Here is a 15,706-nt window from a genome sequence, read left to right on the forward strand (position 1 = left end):
CAACAGGTTCAATAAGGCATATAAAACCTAGAGAATGGTCTTCTTTTCAGCATTTGAGCCTCAAGAAAATATGCAGGTGGTGGGAGAAAGAGACCAAATGACAAGAAAAGAAAAAGATTGAGCCTCAAGAAAACACAAAGGTATCTATCCATCTGTCTGTTCAAGGTGAAATGTAGTAGAACACGTGACTTTTTCCACCTGTAGCTTCGTATGTTCACCACTAGATGTCCTACAGTCTTCTCTATAACTATAATTCTTCATTGCTGTGGTTCTGAAAATGTGCACCTGATGGCACCAAAAAGAAAAAAGTGTAATGCTGTGGTGACCTCTGCTGGTAAAATATAAGGATTACACAAATTTGTAAGGATTGCCAATTTTAGTAAAATTCTTTTATAGTTTTCCAGTTTAAAGTGCAAAATAAGCAACAAAATGTATTTCATTTATTATTTGTTGAATACATTAAAGTGTTAGTTCACCCAAAAATGAAAATTCTGTCATCATAGTCATTCCTGAATGACTTGCTTCTTCTCAAAAGAGTGAATAATCATAAGAATAATCGAACAGTTTTGGTGACCACTGACTTCGATTTATTGCACACACACAATGACAACACAGAGATATTTCTCAAAATATCTTCAATTATGTTAAATAGAGAAAAAAAAAAGTAATACAGGTTTGACGTGGGTGTTGCACGCATCTGTGTTGCACGTCACCACGTAGGCTCACTATTGGGCGACGCTGGTCATGTGTGTGATGCGTGGTGACGTACAACACAGACGCGCTACGCTATTACACTACGTGAAAAGACTCGAGGCCCAGAGAGAAGGAAATGAAAAGTGGAATAAAGTCGTTATGTTTTTTTGTTTGTTTTTGCGCACAAAAAGTATTCTCGTCGCTTTATAAACTTAAGATTGAGCCACTGGACTATATTAACAATGTCTTTAATACATTTCCATAAGCCTGTGGAGTAGTGATCCAGCACTCAGATTTCATCAAAAATATCTTAATTTGTGTTCCGAAGATGAACGAAAGTCTTACAACATGAGGGTGAGTATTTACTGACAGAATTTTCATTTTTGGGTGAACTAACCCTTTAATTTGTTTATTTTTCTTACCACACAAAGACTCAGAAACATCTCGGGTTACGAGTGTAACCCTGGTTCTCTGAGAAGGGGAACGAGACACTGCGTCTTGGTATTGCCGCTATGGGGAAGGCCATCAGCTTGATCGGTGTCTGAGACACAGGTAAACAAAAGCTAATAATCATTGGCATACAGCAGTCCATTGTGTAACATTCAGAGCACCCATGAGTATAAAAGGGCACCTGAGTTACACGTCATCAACTCTTTTGTCTGAAGCAGTGTCTCGTTCCCCTTCTCAGGGAACCAGGGTTACAGTCAGGCTTAACCTGAGAAGTTTCCTTCAAAGTGGATCTTCAATACTGCGTCTTTTTATTGACTCTGTGGGGTAGGGAACCAATACCCACTACTCCATGCTGAGGGAAAGCCTGCCTCACTAGGCTGTGAATATATGCACAAACATAGTGGGCATAGCATAAATTGACTCATATGTATTGATGGGCGCATCCCATGTGACTCATAGTGGCGCTTCTCCCTATTCTATGTACTATTGGTTAAACATGCATTGAGGAGAATATGTTAATGTTCTTCTCCCCCTCTTGATCTCCATTACCTCATCTTTTGGTTTCCTGTCAGTTGGGTTTCGGTGTTGGTATTCCACTCATGTTTAACAATGCTTTGCTCAGGGTAGAAGAAGGAAAGGTAACTGTTGATCTAGGAGAAAAGCTTTAACCCAGTCACTCCCGCACACCGGTGCGTAACCTCATACTATGAGAAAGGCTTTTACGGCCTCGTTTGCACAACAGTGCATTATTTGTTGCTAAGTTTTCTTTACAGTATGTTGTTCCATTCTACTGTCTGTATATTTAAACATGTAACTTAATAAATAACTTCGGCTGCTTTAAAGACTTTGAGAATATTTTTTCACTGATGATGTTGAAAGCTAAAGTGATTATAACTTTCGTTATCTAAACGTTCAGGTTAAATCCTACGTTTTCCTATCAGTTCTAAGAAAGACCTTTACCTTTAAAGAATAAGAGTTTAAAGAATAACAACAACTTTAATGGAGTCAGATTAATTATATTGGAGTCAGATAAATATTTGAATTATACACGTCATCCTTCAACGACCTTTTGTTCCGATTATTGGTTCAAAATAGCAGCGTAAGCTTTCAGCCTTACATTGGTTTTATTAATGCAGAGGTAATATAATACAAAGTAGTGTTATAAATGTACATGCATTAAAAAAATGCAAATATAATAAAACATTGCAGGATTTACAATGATGATGACCATTAAAACGCATCATTACAGTCTGTGAAAAGGGTCCATGGACCACTGCATCATTTAAGCAGGTAAAAGTTCATTTCACTCCCTTAGTTTTCACCTAACATTGTTTCAGAACAACTAAAAGTTACCTTTCTGTGTGTTCTGCCAAAAATAAAGACTCGTTTGATTTTTATTTGCCATTGTCTGTGCCTCGAGCCCCGAATAATTAGTCCTAGCGACGCCACACCTCAGAAAAGCTAACTTTCTGTCAGCCGTTATGCTCACGGCGTGCACACTTAAATTATGGCTATAGAAATTGACTATTGTGATACAAGACTTTATTGTATTAAATACTCCCAGAGAACAGCCTGTGACTGGGGAGAGTCAGCTAAAACAGCGTGAACCTGAAGACGTGTGTTGATCGTCTGTCAATAAACTTGTAGGCGTGCACATTCATTGTTCTCTAAACCCAGTTGTACCTGTGTGTCATGAAATGCTTGATGATTGACTACTGAAACACTAAAGAAAGATTACACATTCCCTTATGTTTCAAAAAAAGTTGTCTGCCTCTGGCACAGCCCTACAAGTGTGACAAAGTACTCTCCCCTGTGAAGGCCTCATCAACACGACAGCCATCGACACTGATCCTCAACAAACCCGTCTCCATACCAGAGTGACTCTGATCTTCAACCAGATGGAACTGGATAATATTCTGATTGTTCCAAACCAATCTGACTTCTGACCTATAATGCTGCCTGAATCATATTGGCCAGAGGAGAACTGGCCCCCGGCTGAGCCTGGGTTCTCCCAAGGTTTTTTTCTCCATTCTGACACCTGATGGAGTTTTGGTTCCTTGCCACTGTCACCTTTTTTCACCTTTGTTGCTTAGTTGGGGACATTAAATTTAACATTTAATTTAATATTCAACAATAATATTGATCTGCCTGCATTGACACTATTATACAAGAACTGAACTCAGCTGGACGATGACATCATGGTTTTCTCCAGAGTGGCTATATATATATATATATATATAATTAATAACTTTTTTTAAACAAAAATGAAACATCACTGAACTTACTTAAGCTGGACTGTGACACTATTTTCTTCTGGAAACAAACTTTTTTGCATTATGTTCCTGTCTCTGTAAAGCTGCTTTGAAACAATCTGTTTATATAAATAAATTTGACTTGACAAAGTACCAAATTCAGTTCATGGGCATAACAATGTACATAAACTGCTTCGGGATGCTTCTCATGGAAACGAGCTTGAACTCCTCTAACTGCACCTTTCATTACTGAAGTCCCATCATGGGTTTGAGCCACACAGAGGAGATCATTCAAACCATTTGATGTAAGCACATGTGCTGATGTCTTGACATTTAATTTATTTGAAGGAAAAAAACTGTTTACTGTAAATGCTTATGATGGTTACATCTAGTGGTTCAAATTTACATAACTTTTGATTGCACCAAATAGCACTAATATTCCTCCTTTTGTTGGATTTTAAATGTCATTGATTGATTTTTAACATAATTACTGCTTTTTATAAAACAGAAAGTCTTATGCTTGTTATGCCTAAGTGCTTTAACTGCTTTTTAGAGCTGGGCGATATCTTCCGGATTTAGATCTAGCTATATTGTATTTAGCTTGTGTGCTTTCAGACTTTGCTTAATGTAATTCCCCAGCATTGAAATCAGGCAAATATAAATGTCAGGAAACTACTCGGTTACTATCGTAACCTCGGTTCCCTGAGAGTAGGGAACGAGCATTGCGTAGCTATACGCAGTGGGAAACTCCTTTTCCTCGATTTACTGAAGCCTAAAATGTAAAACGCATTTGCAGCTGCACAGCTAGCACAGTGAGTGTCTGGTTCACTCATTGGCTGTGCTGCGGCAACTGCACACATCCAATGGCGCGGGCGCCCCCTTGGCGGGCTCTGACGTGTAATGGCGCGCTGCTAGCTCATTGGCGCACACAATCCAAGGGGGCGTGGCCTTAGCCTATATTAGTCCCCGAAAACGCCATTTTAGCAGGTTTAAACGACTGAAGCGACAACTTGCCAGGTTACCATAGTGCGGTAACTGGGTCATAGAGCTGTGAGAAGTGTCATGGGATTTTGAGCAGTGACTATCTGTGGCGGTGCACGTTTCGTAGCGGGCGCACTGACTGCAGTGATAGTGTGACAGTTTCAGCGTGGTTGATTCCAGGTGTGAAAACTGCGCTGTTGTGTCTGAATCACGGAGAAGGTTCTTCGTGATGAACAGAATGTAAGGGAGCGGTATCTCTCTTGTGTCGTAAAGAGAGATAGCCGTGTGCACATCTGACCGCGCTTCTTCCGTCGCTGCTCAATGAGGGAAGGAAGCGGGCAAGCGCATGAGAGAGAACATTTTCAGAGAAAACGTGCTTTTGTGTGACGTGCAAAACGGAGGGCGGGGTAGCTCTCTTGTGTCGTAAAGAGAGCTAGCCGCACAAACATCTACCCGCGCGCTTCTTCCGTGGAGGCTCGACGAGGGAAGAAACGGGGGAGCGCAAGAGGCGGTTTGCCGTCTCAAAGGAGAGCTAGCCGCGAGCGCATGATGTAATAAGCCGATCCGCCGAGTGAGACGAGACCCGCCGCTCGAAGGGATGGGCCTAGGTCTGCCTGAGTGAACAGGACCGGCGAGTGAGACTGAGATAGGGAGAACGAGACACGCGGGGACTAGGCTGGCGTAGGCTCGCTTACCACCATTCTTTCGGCCTGCGGCACTTTTTTTTTCACCGGAAAAAAGAAGAGCAGGAGAAGCGGCGTCGCCATCTTGCAGAGAGCTAGCCGAATGCGCAGTCACAGAACAGGCATAGAGACCAGCCTCAGGCATAGGATGCAGTTTCAGCATGGGGGGTTCCCAGGCATGTGATGCACTTTGTGTGTCCGTAGGCCTCGTGCAGATGGCATCCGCACGTGGCACAAGAGGAGCGAGGCATTTGGAACAACGCTCGCGCTCTTTATAAATCACAATAATAATTGAAAAGATATGCATCGAGAACGGCGACAGGAGAAAAATGACTTCTGTGTTGAAGGCGTAGTCTGCTGTATACTGCTCGCTCAGGCTGATAAGGGTTTGTTTCAACGGTGAAGGCTTTCAGAGGATTCAGAGACATGAAGTTGTCGCTGAAGAAGTAAAATCTGCTAAAATGACGTTTTCAGGGACTAATATAGGCTAAGGCCACGTCCCCTTGGCGGGCTCCCGCGCCATTGGATGTGCAGTTGCCGCAGCACAGCCAATGAGTGAGCCAGACACTCACTGTGCTAGCTGTGCAGTAAATCGAGGAAAAGGAGTTTCCCACTGCGTATAGCTACGCAATACGAAGTGACCGTTCTCGAAAGGGAACCGGATTCCTGGCATTTTAAAAGTCATTGAATGTAAATAGACCGTTTTTACACATTCTGGGTTTCTCACAAGTAGAAGTCCTCATAGTTGGGTAAACTTCTATTGCGGTGAATGAAAGAGTAGGCTACACTAAATATATTTTTTCTGTTCCCATTTGCTCAAATAGCTAAATAAAAACTCCACAATAGTTGTAAGCTTGCGCTCGATCGGCCCAAAGTCCGGCATCCGACCAGCGCGGAAGGTCTCTACGTGTTACTGTCTTTTCTCGAGGCAAAGTATTTTTTGATTGAATGCAATACATTTGAAAATTTATTTTCTCGTTATTTCATCTGACTCCATAAATGAAAAGGTTTTAATGATATCTGTGCATCATTAAATGTGAGCGAATGTTTGACTATTCTCTTTAACTCTTTAACTTTAACTCTTTAATGAAAATAATGTCAAAGTCAGTTAGAATAATCAAATGTAACAATTTATTATGTCAGGTAAATGTATCATGCCAATTACATAATCAATTCAAAGATAATCAATACAAAAAATCAAAAGCTCTGGATTAAAGAGAAGAGATGCGAACCCGACATTAAAATACATGGTGCTAAGAGTTTGGTCACTCTTAGCATCATGGGCCAACTTGAGTTACAAAAAGGCCCAGAGCCCTTTTCTGCATTCCATTATATAGACAGAACCTCTTCCACATGGAAACGTGCTAACAATGGAAATTTAAATTCAGAGGTTACACCTTTTGGGGGGATGAGACCATTTGCCAGGAGACCACCTTCCTTTGTGTGCCAGTTATCTCTAAACTCTTAAAAGCCTTATTACCTTTTGTTTGTTTTTTTACATTTGTACCAGTCGCACTGAGATATTTCAAATGATACCAAACATGTACAATACTCAATGATAATCATTCACATTAAACCATTTAGATTATTGGGTGAGTTTTTGGTGATCTTCGCATGGGGGAGAAGGAGTGGGGGATGAGAGAGAGAGATGTATTCTGAGGTGAGGCTTTGCATCTCAAATGGTGAGTTCAAATGGTAATTTCCAGCAAGATCCTGTCTTCTCAGGGTCTCAAGTAGATTGCCTGGCATTTTCCAATTTCTCAATTCTTACTAGTGCTTTCACAACTTTCAAAAAGAGTAAAAAAAGAGAGAGATTGATAAGTCATTCAGAGCCGCTGTATTAGAAACACCCTCTCCGCGGCATACTAGTTTCTTGAAATTGAATGCAAAGATAATATAATACAAAGTATAGTGTTATAAATGTACATACATTCAAAAAAAATGAAAATATAAAAAACTTTACGATGATGATGACCATTAAAACACGTCATCACAGTCTGTGAATAGGGTCCATTGACCACTGCATCATTTAAGCAGGTACAAGTTAATTTTACTCCCGTAGTTCACTTTCGACGGAACTCGCGATGCGTCAATGATGCTTTGGGGATGCCCCTGCGTATTGCATCTGAAGCACATGTGTCAACTAGTCCAATGGCGAGAGTGAACGTCATGGGCAGGTGACGTCATGACAAGGAAAGGATAAAAGCACATCCGGTTAGAACTGCGCCAGCTTCTGTGCCTCAGCAAGCGCTCTATGTCAAACTGTCTGTTATATTTGTTGTTGTCTGTCACGAAAACCTTACAGCTTCATATATATATCTATCATGGCGTCCAAACAAACATTCAAGTCGTGTGCTCCCTGCCCTCGTTTTCTCACGGGTGGGGATACACACAAACTTTGTGTGATTTGTTTGGGAGCGGAGCACGCTCTGTCAGCCTTTAAGGGGGCTGACTGCGAGCATTGTGAGAGGCTGCCGCTTCGCACGCTCCGCTCTCGCCTGTCACTCTTCAAGGAGGGTGTTTAGGTGAGTGTTCCCGGCGGATCGGGTCCCACTGCTGCCGAGGCAGCACGGAAGCTCTTATCGTGGAGGTTTGAGACGTCTTCTGAGGGCAGCCCCCTCCGGGCTGGAGCAGTGTTCACCTCATTGCACGGTGCCTGCTCCATCCCGGTGCCCTCAGGAGGCCATTTTGCCAACCCTGCCACCCTCTGTGCCTCGGGGCGCAGTGGTTTCCAGCGAACTTCCGACTCAGCGTCCCCACGACGCCGCATCGGATTCACGCCCTCTGAAGAGGGTAGAAAGTCAGTCAGTTCAGTTATTTCTTGCCAATATGCTCCAGGTCACCGAAGTGACGGCTCTTATTACACCAGAGGCCAGCCTTCAAAGGCTGGTTCCCTTAGTAGATTGTCTGTCAGAGTGGAAGACTCTACCAAATAATATCTCAGTGGGTCCTGCACATAGTAGAAAAGGGGTACAGAATCCAGTTCAGTTCTGCGTCTAATTTAGATCTTTGTCTTCTGCATCGTTCAGTCAAGAAGTTGAAATTCAAAATGCTGACGTTGAAGCAGATTGTGACTCAAATCAGATCCGAGGACTGGTTTGTTACGATAGATCTGAAAGACGCATATTTCGCATGTCTCCATACTTCCATAACACAGGAAGTTCCTAAGGTTCACTTCTGGGGGCAAAGCCTAACAGTATCGGGTTCTTCCTTTTGGTCTAGCTCTATCACCCCGCATGTTCATGAAATGCGTAGATGCAGCTCTAGCTCCGCTCTCGACAGACGCTTCTCTCACAGGCTGGGGAGCGGTAATGGAAGGCCGCTCAGCTCATGGTCTGTGGAGGAGTCATCATCTTTCTTGGCACATAAACTGCCTGGAGATGATGGCAGTCTTCAATGCATTGAGACATTTCCTTCCAGGCCTGAGGGGCTATCACGTGCTTGTTCGCACAGACAACACATCGGTGGTCTCCTATATAAATCATCAAGGGGGTCTGCGTTCACGTCCACTATGCAAACTGGCGCACCAGATTCTCTTGTGGTCCCTAGGGAAGTTACTCTCCCTGAGAGCAGTTTATATTCCGGGACATCAGAATATAGGAGCAGACATCCTGTTGAGACAGGGGCTGAGGCCCGGGGAATGGAGGCTCCACACCGAGGTGGTGGAGCACATTTGGGGAGTTTATGGCCAGGCACAGGTGGATCTGTTCGCGTCTCAGGATACGACGCACTGTCCACTTTGGTTTTCTCTCACGCATCCAGCCCCACTGGGTCTGGACGCCATGATGCAGACGTGGCCGAGTCTGTATGCTTTTCCCATGATCGCTCTGCTCCCAGGAGTTCTGGAGAAGGTACGCCAGGGGAGTGAGTTTACTGTTAGTAGCTCCGTACTGGCCAAGCCAAGTGTGGTTCTCGAACCTAATATCCCTTCTCGACGGCTCTCCCCTGGAGCTGCTGGTCAGGAGGGACCTTCTATCTCAGGTGGGGGTGCAATCCTCCATCCCCGCTCAGAAACATTCAACCTGTGAGTCTGGCCTCTGAGAGGGCCCGACTCATAGAATCTGGTCTCTCAACTGAGGTTGTAGAGACCATACTAAACTCCAGAGCTCCGTCCACGTGGAAGCTTTACGCCCTGAAATGGAGATTTTTTACCTCTTGGTGTAATTCACGACAATGGGATCCAGTTAATTGCACTGTGGGTTCAATACTTGAGTTCCTTCAAGATCGTTTTGATTCAGGGTTATCTCCTTCCACACTTAAGGTCTATGTTGCGGCTATTGCTGCTCACCATGCCCACTTGGGGGGTTTATCTATTGGAAGAGATCCTCTAATTATACGTTTCCTTCGTGGCACCCTGAGGCTGAGGCCTGCAGTTTGTACCAGAATTCCAGCTTTTGATTTGGCTCTTGTTCTAGAAGGTCTATATGTCGCTCCCTTTGAGCCTCTCGAGTCTGTTTCAGAAAAATGTCTGACCCTCAAAACTGTTCCTTCTAGCTGTTTCTTCACTAAAAAGAGTAGGAGATCTCCAGGCCCTGTCAGTATCTCCCTCATGCCTTGAGTTTGCACCCGGGATGGTCAAAGCGTTCCTCTGTCCTAAACCCGGTCATGTACCTAAGGTTCCAACCAATATACCCCGGCCTATCGTACTGCAGGCGTTCTGTCCTCCTCCCTTCAAGGACTTAGACCAGGAGAAACTGAACCTCATCTGTCCAGTCAGAGCACTGGATACCTACGTCCACAGATCTGCCCAGTGGAGAATGTCTGATCAATTATTGGTATGCTTTGGGCCCCCTAAGGGGCTGCTTGGATGCCTTCCTGCATCCAAGCAGACGGTTAGTAAGTGGATAGTCGAGGCTATCTCTCTTGCATATGAGGTTCTGGACCATCCTTCACCTTTGGCCACTAGAGCCCATTCTACAAGGGGTATGGCGGCCTCCAAGGCCCTAATTTCTGGGGTGTCCATTCAAGAAGTTTGGGATGCAGCTGGCTGGTCTTCGCCGCTTACGTTTTGTCAGATTTTATGACCTAGACATGGATGCCCCAGGTTCTAGAGTTCTCATGTCGTGACAGTTTAACACAACAGGTTCTTGGCTGCATGGCGTTCGGGCATTCTCGTTCCAAAAGCGCCAGTGACGCATCGCGAGTTCCCTCGAAAGGGAACGTCTCAGGTTACGACTGTAACCCTAATTCCCTGAGTAGGGAACGAGACGATGTGTCACTTTGCCATAATTTCTACATCCCTGTGATCGACTTGCTTTGGCCTTTTTCGAAGCTAGCGCGGTTCTAACCAGATGTGCTTTTATCCTTTCCTGGTCATGACGTCACCCGCCCGTGACGTTTACTCTCGCCATTGAACTAGATGACACGTGCTTCAGACGCAATCATGCAGGGGCGTTCCCAAAGAGTCACTGACGCATCATCTCGGGGAACTAGGGTTACAGTCGTAACCTGATACGTTTTCACCTAACAGAGTTTTAGAAGAGTTTTCGTGTTCTGCCAAAAATAAAGACTTGTTAGATTTTGATTTGCCATTGTCTGTGCCTCGAGCACCGAATAATTAGTCCTAGCGACGCCACACCTCAAAAAAATCTTTCTGTCAGCCGTTATGCTCGCAAGCGCGCACACTTTAATTATGGCTATAGAAATTGACTATTGTGATACAAGACTTAATTGTATAAAATACTCCCAGAGAACAGCCTGTGACTGGGGAGAGTCAGTTAAAACAGAGTGAACCTGAAGATGTATGTTCTTTTTCTGTCCTCTGTCAATAAACTGCAGGCGTGGTCCCCCTCAGAGCCTACTGTTGGTGGTTAATTTGTGGTGCTGGGTGAAATCTGCTACATACACATTACACACACACACACACACACACACATACATACATAGGACATATATGAATTAATTAGATCATAGGTCAAATTCATCATGGCTTAGTGACCATGGGATAATGTGGGTCCCATGGCCAAAACTGATGAGAACCACTGACTTAAATTACTGAAATCTGCGTAATCTTGACCTGCTAGATTTGTGATCCCCCCCGCCTAACTTCACTATTCTGTTGGGTGAAATATTTTGCAGTACAGTTTTGGTCAGTTTACCCTTTCCTGAGTGCCTAACTTCTGTATTCTGATTTGTTAAACCGTTCACAAATCATAATTAAAATTATGCAAAAAAAAAAAGGAAAAAAAAAGTTGAAAATATACCTGCCGAATATATACCGAATAGGCCTACATAAAATGTTTAGTTTTTTTATGAAATGAAAGTTCGTATGACAACAAATATTTGCATAATTTGAGATGTGATGGAACATTAAGTGGATAGTGCTTTGGTCATGCTTTGGAAAAATGACAAAAATCTCTTGAAAATAATGAAATCATATGGGTTTCAAACAACAAGTGTGAGCATCATTTATTACATTTCTTTCTTTCTTTTTGGTGAATTATTCCTTTCAATCGTTCTATCATCTGCCTAAAGACTGACTGTTGTGGATCATTATGCCTAAACGTGTTGCTCTGATTGGCAGAGGAACCTCTGGTCTGACCTGCATCAAATGCTGCCTGGATGAAGGCCTGGAGCCAGTGTGTTTTTAGACCAGTGATGTCTTTGGAGGTTTAAGGTGAGATATGTTCATATGATTGGGCCCACTGAAATTGTACATAATGTATGAAGAAAATTAGGGGGCAAGCACTGAACCCTGAGGCTCAGTTCATTGCAGACCATCAATAAACAAGATGCTGCAAGAAACTGATTCAATTTGTTTCTTGTCTTTCTATCTTTGGAAAATCCAGATCCAGATTGTGCTAGCATTTACCACTCTTTGATTATCAACTATTCAAAGGAGATGATGTGCTGCAGTGATTTCCCCATCCCTGCCCACTTCCCAAACTACATGCACAACTCCCTCGTCATGGATTACTTCTGAATGTACGCTGAGCACTTCCAGCTCAAACGGCACATCCGTTTCCAGGTCTGGCCTGAAAGCTTATGTGAACTGTGAAGTTAGGAATATACTGTACCTCATATATACAGTGGGGAGAACAAGTATTTGATACACTGCCGATTTTGCAGGTTTTCTATGGAGCGAATTATGTGCCATAATTAAACAGACAAATCCAGCATTTTGCAAACAAACTCGATCTACTTCGCAAAGGAAATCTCGACTCGCAAACAAACAGAAAGCAATGTGCAAATACAAAGGTCAGTTTGAGTGAAAATGCAGTGGAGTAACAAATATGTATTGTGTTTTACAAATATAAATAAATGAGACAAGATAATACTTCACAAATAAATACAAACCATCCTACAAATTGCATGTAACCTTTGAAAAAATACCAAATCTAGTGCATGCATATCTGTCTGTTATGATTTTCTCACAAATGTGTCCAGGCAGATTTTCTCACAAATGCAGTTGAGCAACTTCCTCTTCTAAAACAGTAGTCTGCTCTTAGTCTGACCCGTCACCTAGGACCTGTTTGCCTTGGGAGACCCTACCATGGGCATATAGCCCCGGACAACATAGCTCCTAGGGTTGCTCGGGTACTCAAATGGGTTGCACATGGAACTCAAATAACAAAAAAAGTGTAATATTGCTACACTGGGAGATACAAGCAAGTGACAATCAAATGCACCTTAGCAAGTGACGTCATTCTTTAGGGTACGCAGCATGTATCCATGACAGTTAAGCTAGGTATAACGGTCCTCAGACGTGGCCTTGAGTTTTCTCTTTCGTCTGTCTAAAAGCTTTTTTAATTTTGGATTAGTAGACATTAGCTACCGTAACCACTGTGTATTTTGTAATGTTCAAATTAAATGAAATTTTACCTTTTAAAACGTTTGCCGAAGTTGCCTGCCCTGTACCGCTGATAATCGTTATGCTAATGTGACCGAGCGTTCGTACAGGGTTCGCCTAACACTCAGAAATAAGAAAACAATAAACCATAGGCGTTTGAACTCTTCTCCACTTTATTATATGCAACACATGAGATCACTAACTCCATAAACCATCAACATAATAAATACATAGACGCACTATTGTTCGCTTGTCAACGTGTCCGCCATATTGCTGAGGGCAAGACTGCGCTGTAAACAAATCCAAGTAAACAGGCGAGCTGCATTTTTTCTGGATAAAAACAAAAATAACGTTTACATTTATCATTTATCAACCGATTTCAGTGGTTTGTACATGGTGTACAAAAAGTTCCATCTCTAGTTATTTAAAATCTCGATAGTTAGACATAAAATATTATAAAATAGATGGTAAAATATAATAAAATATTTTTTAATAAGGAATTGTGAAAGCTCAGGCTTGTCATGTATTTGACTTTTTATTCTTGAATTGTGTAGACCCCCATACTGAGATATAATTTAATTTTCACATTAAATAAAATAAAGTTTTCTTATTGTGGAAAAAGCATTTTCTGTCTTTAACCCGATTTTAGCTTTTCTTGTGCTTAGAATTGACCGCCATGAAACAAATCGGCAAATACAAATCACACCGGCAGGCTGCTTTCTGTATTTTTATAGCACTAAAATAATAGATATTTACAGATAGATACTCCAAATATATAATAACAAAGTTAGTACAATAATTTAACAGCATAACTATAAAAGAGTGATAATCGCAAGTGGTATAATATTATAATAACAACAATAATAATAGCAAATACAATGTAATATCAATTGCAGAATAATACAGACAATAATAAAAATAGTAAATGAAATAGTGACTACCGAAACGAGTAGCCTACTTGTCATGAAAGTCGGTTTTAAATAGAGGAATATTTAGATTTCAGAAAATGTACTTTATAATATAAAATAATATAATATTTAAGCTAAACTATAATATAAATCATGACAACTTAATGTCTCAACTTTCACAGCTAAGTTAAATAGCGACATCGCTAGCTATTTTAGTCCGACTGACTCCGTGGCCAACTAACGTTACTATTACTAATTATATAATGACCAAATACAACCAAGCAAGTCTTGCTTGTGAAAGGTAATTCCCCGAGACCTGTTTTCAATTGTGCAGCGATTTGTAGCCTACAGCCCCAAGCAGCACACAAAGCAGTAATTTTTCTCAATTCCCGTTATGAGAGTTATGGGAAAGTTGCCCTCCGCAATATAGCGGCGCCTTTGACGTACGATCCAGCGGCCAATAGGGCGTCTATGTATTTATAATGTCTATGCCAAAAACCCATAGATATCCATATCAGGCTAGATGTCTTAAGGCGGAGTCTCGAACGGGATCACCGGCGGCCATCTTGTCACAGGGAAGCTTTCTGGCGAGCTCTGTGGTATCTTAAGTAAGGTGAGTGATCAGCACGAACACAAATCCTCTTATCTCGCTGATATCTTGATGGATTTACAAACGGTTTGGTTTCTTACAAACGTTATTAACGTAGCTATAATTCCGAATGCTTGAACATGTATGTTATAATTATTAATATGTATGCAGTGTCATAACTACATCTCTGACGTTTATAACAAACCAAACCGTTTGAAAATCTGTAGAAAATTGAGCAAGTTATGGTTATTTAAAAGTACATGCACCATTAAAACACAATGTTACGAGTGAGCGAGCTCCCTGTGGCAAGATGGCCGCCATGTGCGGACGTCGACCTCCATTGGCCAGCAGCGTGAACGAGACATCTAGCCTTTATTATATGATATCTATGCAAAAACCCGCGGCACTCCAGTACCAAAAGTGCGCATGACCCTTGCCTATCTACGGCATGCCCCGAGGGGAAAAATACATACAACGAGCGCCAGTAGGCCTACATCCAGAATGCATCATAACCACTGATCTATATAGAATGACATTGTATAGATCAGTGATCATAACAGAATCCAACAAAGTCTGTTACACTAAAGCCCCTTTCACACAGTGATTCCGGAAAATACACGGATTTTTACCCCTTTTCCACCAACAAGAACCGGGTGCTGGTTCAGAGCTAGAGCTATTGCCAGTTCGGAGTTGGTTCGACTGACGAGCTTACTAAGAACCGGTTTGCGTTTCCACCGGCCAGAGAGCCACAACAGAGCTATATCTTACGTCACTGCATACGTATCACATTGCCCAGCAACGCTAGTACGGCAGCGCCAAACACAAACACACCAGACTTGTTCGAGATGCATCGGCTTCTCGCAGAACGATCAGCACATGAAATCAAAGCGATCAAAAAGAACAAGGAGTCGTATGATCTCCAAACACTCCCGCAGCTCTGATCGGTCCACGCTGCTCCGATGCATCTCGAACAAGGCATCAACAATAATAGACGTTGCGTTACTATGGATGCGCATGGGTTTGCGAAAATAAATCGGCATCCAAACACGGCGAATCCAACGCGTTTGTGCAGCTCGCCGTAGACGGATATTATAATCGAGCTGCTATTAGCTCGACTAGCTGCTATTTAAAAATGGCGGTCACAAGTTTCTCTTCAGTCTTGTTGGCCACGGTAACCCCGCCCCCAGCCCCTGACGCAAGCGGTTCTTTCTTGGCTCCGTTCTAGACCCTGCAATGATTTGGTGCTACTTAAGAACCACTTTTACTGGTTCGGAGCTGGTGCTTTGGCGGTGGAAAAACAAAGAACCGATTTGAAACTAGGCTCTGGCTCCGAACCAGCACCAGCTCTGCCTTGGTGGAAA

General features: G+C 42.6%; 1 protein-coding gene across 1 annotated transcript in view; it reads right to left on the bottom strand.

Annotated features, from left to right (window-relative positions):
- The window catches only part of myoc (myocilin), a 261,947-nt gene that overhangs the window by 101,367 nt on the left and 144,874 nt on the right, over positions 1–15,706 (bottom strand). The window lies entirely within an intron of this gene.

Source organism: Leuciscus leuciscus (genome assembly GCF_965113295.1).
Source record: "Leuciscus leuciscus genome assembly, chromosome: 19".
In the NCBI taxonomy this organism is placed as follows: domain Eukaryota; kingdom Metazoa; phylum Chordata; class Actinopteri; order Cypriniformes; family Leuciscidae; genus Leuciscus; species Leuciscus leuciscus.